The sequence below is a fragment of the Falco naumanni genome, chromosome 1 (assembly GCF_017639655.2).
Source record: "Falco naumanni isolate bFalNau1 chromosome 1, bFalNau1.pat, whole genome shotgun sequence".
NCBI classification, from domain to species: domain Eukaryota; kingdom Metazoa; phylum Chordata; class Aves; order Falconiformes; family Falconidae; genus Falco; species Falco naumanni.
The window spans coordinates 91,398,427-91,404,833 of NC_054054.1; positions in this window are offsets into that span (position 1 = coordinate 91,398,427).

Here is a 6,407-nt window from a genome sequence, read left to right on the forward strand (position 1 = left end):
AATATGCTGTTCAGAAAAAAACCCCAACCCCAAACTGAGAGGAAGGCAATTGATTCAGTCTCCTTCCAGGCTCTACATAACTGACAACTATATAGACAGCTAATTGTTTCCTGATCTCTGCTTAGTCAATTTTTGAAGAGTTCCCACAGATAAATTTTATAGAGATAGACCTTTGGTTTTACCTCACTCCCACCCCTTGTTTTGGCTGAAAAAAATACCTCCACTTCATAAAGATGTTTATGATGGGCTGGAAAGAGTTAAAAGCTCATCTTCCACTCCTCCCTCTTTATCGTTTTAATTGGCTGTTCTGATGACCTGACCACCTCTTTGATACACATCAAATACCGGCCCGTGAAATATGGAGCATGTCAGCCTGCCGAACAAGGGTCAACCTGATTGTCAATAAGGCCATCCATCAGACCTGCCGGCACGATGGATCCAATCCAGACCAAAAGCCCCAGATGGAAATGAAACAGCCTCCCTGATGATAACGCCGTGTGCACTGCGTGGCCCGACAGCTCGCAGAAGGGTCACCGGCCCAGAGGCCAGAAGGCGGCAAACTTCAAACTGGAAAAAGGCAACAGAGAGCAAACAACAAAACCCCCAAACCCAACAAAAAGAAACCACCTCGTCTAACCCAGCTGCGGCTCCAAATCAAAGAAGCTAAGTGAGGTGAGAGAGATAGGAGGACGGTGCAGGGAGTCAGCAAGGGAACCAGTGGGGAGGTGCCCTTAAAGGACGAAATAGCACATCTCAACCAGTAGCACACACCCTCCCACTTCTCCAGCACATCCTCACAGGTGAAGAGTGACACCACCACAAATGAACACCACAGTTGCCCAAACATGCTATCAACAATGGTAAATTAGGGAACAGATCTAAGGTAAAAACAACTATAACTCCTTTCTGAGATTTTTGGGGACTTCATCATGGAGCTGTAAGAACATCTGTGCCATCAAGGGAGGAGAAAGCATGGAAAAGCAGCAGCTAAAGAAAGGAGGAAAAGTGGAAATATCTTTTTCTGGTGAGAACACTGGCTTACACTGGCCTCAACAGTTTACAAAATTACTGCTTAACATGCTACATGGTGTGGCAGCTGCACTAGCTCTAGCAGTGCCTTATTTCTCTTTGGACAGGCACCATCACAGCAAACTACGCAAGAGCCTCTGCTTATGAATGGGACACGAAGTAGGGGTGACATTCCACATAACTCTGCAGTATGAAGCAGCTCTAAGACGCCAGACACCTCAGAAGCAGGACTTTATGAAGATTTCTGAAACACACGAGCACATCACAGGCAGTGGGAAGAAGGATTCAAATGGTAAGTGTCCTCTTGCAAAACTGAGGAAAGACTGCTTCTTTCCAGTGAGAAACTAAATGGGATAGAAAGACCTAAAGACACTACTTTTCTGTCTCCATCATTCCTTCAGTGAAGGGATAAGGTCTGAATCCTCAACGGATACAAGGTGCATCTGCAAGGGTAGAAAACTCCAGACGAAGTGTTTAATCTCGCTGATTCACACAGATAGTACCTGCACCCTGCACACCAACATGCCCACACACATTACAAACACACAAACCCACAAATTCCTACACAGATGATATACATGCTACTTTGAAATGCAGGAGCCTGGAAGCAAAATGGATAAATCCAGAAAATGGCACTCAGCTTGGAGTACCATCCCTGCTGCTGCTCCTGAGAACCTGCTACACACGTACATTCACTAGCTGAAGTCCACCAGTGTCATGCACACAGACCTCACCAAAAACACCAGTGTGGACATGTGCACCCCCAAGTCAAGTCCCCTTTTTCCTGCTGCTCTGAAGACAAGGCAATTACTTGCTAAATGCTCCAAGGCAATTGCACCGGCCGCCGTGTGCTGGTTTCACACCCTCTGGCCTTCCACCCCTGCCCTCTGCTGCACCTCCTTGTGTCGCTGCTCACGTCTCAGGCTCAGAGGCTGGTGTGGTGCAAATATTTGCATGCTCTTGCAGGAGGAACACAGTGCACTGGCCTCCAGGGGCAGGTGGTCTGCATATTTATTCTGGAATAGCAAACAACACAGAGAGCAAAGAAGAGAAAAAGCCAGATAAGATAAAAGTGTGTTACCAGGTCTAACAACATAAAATCAACAAAGACCACAGAAAAAAAGTTATCTGAAAAGACCAGCAAATCCAGCAGCAAGTGATTCTGATGGAGGAGCCCTTTTGCAGGTCGGATCACTTGGAAGAAGCTGTTTGTCTCTCAGAGTGCCCAATATCAAGTCATTGTGAATCACTGTCTGGTGTCTCAAGATGATTTATATAAAAAGACGTTTTCATGGTCTCTATTCTGCCCACGTCATGAACCTATAACTGCAACCAGCACCTTCATAATACAGAACTAAAAGACTGTCCCACAAATCATAAGATAAGACTCTTCCAGAACAAGTCATAGGCTAATATCTGAATGAAGAGGGGCATGAAACACTGCAGCAGTTAATTTCCAGTATGTTGTGGGACAGGATATTTCTTCTAGAATATAGATTCACCCAGCTGTGAAGGTTTCCTCTGTTTTTTAAGAAATATCCACACTTGCTGAAGTTTTAATTCATGCATGTGATTAATTTATAAAGTGAAACAAAGTATACTTGTTAGACAAACTGCATAATGATGAATCCAGAGGGAAAAAATAGAAAGGAGGCACTAGGAGAACCACATGTGAAAACCATATGGAAGGGTGTTCCACCAGCTTGGAACCAGATGGAAGAAAACATTGTCCCTGGACACTGTACAGAGTCCTACTGATAACACATGATAAATCATTCACTGAGTGTAAGCAGGAGAGTGAACATCACCACATACCAAGCTGTGCAGGGACAACAGGACCACGAGCTGGAGGACATTAGATAAAAGGACAGCATTAAAAGCTCAGATGTTACCCCCTTGTGTAGATCTAATCTGAGCTATTATCAGCAGGGACAGCCTGCAGAAATAGCTGAATAGCTGCAGAAAGAAACAAAAAGCACAGCAGCAGGGTTTGAATACACTGAAAAAAACCACAACACAGCCAAGTTTGCAATAATGGGATGCTGAACAGGGATACCGGAGAATTGTCTAGATATTCACCCCTACGAAGACGATAAGAACCTGGTCCTTTACCCAAGCACTGTATTTTCTTTGTGACCTTCGACAAGTCACTTAAGGTCATCTGAAGTCAAAGGGCATCCTCCCATTCACTTCAAAGCACTGCTGCCTTCTCAGCCATGCTGCATTTCCCAGGGAGCCAAACCCCTTCTTCCATGCTTCTGCCTGTTTGACTTGAGTGTTCTCTGTGACAATGTCTGTCTTCTCAGGAAAGACAACTGTTCCTGACACAAGAGGATTCCAAGTTTGGCTGTGTCAGAAGACAGGACAGCAAAATACACATAAATGACACTCAGAAGTAGGTTAGACAGAAGGTGGCTGTGCCTAATAATAATTTATTTATAGTCATCGCTATCAAAAAGCAGTGATGCCTGCAGTAGTCCTCTTCGAGATAAATGGGCCATTACATTGATGTGGGGCTGCAGATTTCAGATTGACAACTAGTTAAAGCTTTACATCCAGCTGAACTTTCCAATTCTGTTCATGGCCCGAAAGGTCATTCCCAGCTGTGACTTTTCTTCTCTTCCCAATTTTTTCATTTCTTGTGTCAGGGAATTTTCCTACTGGGGGGAGGGGAGCCTAATGATAAATATGACTACTTCATGCCCCCATGTGCACAATTATCTGTGTAAGCATCAAATGACTCCTTGCTCTAAGAAAGGTCTATCATCTCTTTTCCAAGTGCAGTGAATTTCTTTTTAATGGTACAAGCCTGCGTAACAGACCCTAGAGCAGGACGGGTCATTGTGCACAGACACACACATGCGGACAAGAAAGCTGACCAAAACACATGTATGCAGGACCACCAAGGATGACCCTAATTTAGACCACCCAGTCACTGTGCTGGTCCTATTTCGAGGAGGTAGAGTCTCAGAGCATAAAACAGTGTCCTCACCCAGGCTCCTTGGCCTGCATTTTAGACCATCGCCTATCTCCAGTGACTTCCTGCCACTGACCTCTTACAATAAATCATCCCAGCCAGCCTCTCTCCCTCCTGGCAACATCCTGTTCCTTCCTCAAAAAACCTCCCACTCACAATTCCAAGGTTTGATATCAATCTTAAATAAATGCTTCTCTGGACTCAGCTGCATTCCCCAAGCCACCTTATCTCCTGCCCCTCTAGAATGGCTGCAGTTCAAGAAGCATATGCAGAAGCCTCTTAAGCCTTTTTAATTTTCACTCCACCCTTGTGTCTTCTTTCTTTTCCCCATATTTTCTTACAGAGAAGGAAATTATCTTCAGAGGAATGTACACTGCCATATAGATGTGCGCTTACTGTGACTTCTGAAAGGGAAAAATGATAGCCCAAAAAAGAGACAGTGCTGCAAGATTCTATATGAAATATAGTGAGTAGAGAATCCATGGGAGATGTTCTGCTCCATCATCTCCCTCGCTCTGGCTTCCCTCACCTCACAGTTTAGGTGAAGGCAAACTCTGTCAATACATCTACCTGTCAGAGTCCCTTCTTCAGCATCCAACAGAAGTGGACCAACTATCTCCATCCGACCTTTCCGATTCCCATCCAAAGTCCAGCTTGAACTAGGCTATCTGGGTCAGGAAAGCACCACCCTTCACTCCCCAGGTCACCACTATGGAAAGCACCTCCAGCAACTAAGTCAGCCCAGGACAACAAGGCTCCTACTCACATCCTTCAGTTGAACAACTTAAGTAGGCTGAATCCAGGTCCTGACACTAGTTATGTCTCCGAAAGCCTGTGAAATAACTTGCAGCCAAAATGAACCACACTGACTCCTTGATCCAGCAATGTCTCTTTAATTCTCTATGCCTTTACACTTCACCAACCACTGTGAAGACTGGTTCATGTTGGACTACATTTAATTTTCACTCAGGAACTCTTTCCCCATATATTTCATTATTTCATCACTGCTGTTACCATTCCTGTTAATGTATTTACCCCCACCCTCAAAACCTTAAGCCTGGTGCCTTGCAGGTTACAATCCTTTCAAAGAATGGTATCTCTCAAAAGCAATGAGATTTGCCTGCTTAAGTTTCATGATTACAAGGTTATATGTGATACTGGTGCTCACCTACTCTTCTTTTTATCTTCCTTTGCTCTAGCCTCATCTTTCCTTGCCTTTACAGAGCACCAAAATGCCCCTGATCATCTAACCAACTCCCTGGAGTACGTTTCAATGAGGATCTATTTCTCACTTGAAAGAATTCCTTGGGTCTCCCCAGACTTGCATCTTGTTTTGTAAAATGTAAGTGTAACTGGCCAATTCATTAGCATTTCACTTGATAATGAGCCAATGATCGCCTTTAGGAAAAGCAGCAATGAACTAGAAGATTTCCAAGTTGGAAGAAAAAGCTAGAGAAGAAGAAAAGAAAACAGGCTTTAGTCATAAAAACAAAGTGGGGTGAATAAGATGGCATGGCAGTATCCTAAAATGCCCTCAGAGTTTATAAAGTAATCTTATTCCAGCACACACATCCCTCAGATGCCCTCCCTCTCCTTATCATCCAACTCACTCAACCATGTCACTGACATATGTACTTAGCAGCAGTTATCGTCAGTGGCACATAAATAAATGGCAGGTATCAAAGAATCAAGGTCATCAACTCGTCATGAATATTTCAGAGAGAAGCAACATGAAAAGCTCGAGTGTCCCAACCTCTCAGATTTCCAACAGAAGGAAAAAAATACAAACCACACGCACGCACACACACACACTAGGTCTGCTGGCTCGGCCATCACATGCACGTAGTTCATTTCAAGGCAATACTACATATGTTCCAAGACAATCTGTCACATTTTAAAAATATATAAATATATATTACATATCTCCTCTGTATAATGTGCAAACTCTAAGCAGCTGGCAAGAGGGCAGTGGTGATTTAATGCAAGAAAACTGCTTTGCTGAAGGGGCCGGGGACTAGATAGCTTGGGTTGTAACAAGAAGCCTCTTTGACAAAGGCGCAGAGTGGCATCTTTTCACACAATTATATGTGGGTCACATTAACCTCTGCTGTGCAGGATTCCCTTGAGCTGCTTCTGTCTGCATGTCGCTGCAAAGAAATCAAAGCAGAAATTCCCTTCTCCCTCTCTTTCACAGTATCGGGCAGTGCAGTAAAAGGATGTAGAGGAAAGAGGGGTTCCCAGCTCGTCACACAAAGACACCGGCTGCTAGCACGAGTTTCCCAGTGAACTCAGCAGCAAACTCCACACTTCAGGGCCCAGCAGTTCCATTAATGAGATATGTTAATCAACGGACAGATCTGAGATCTCAAGCTGTGTCAGTGCACTATAATATTTGGATATA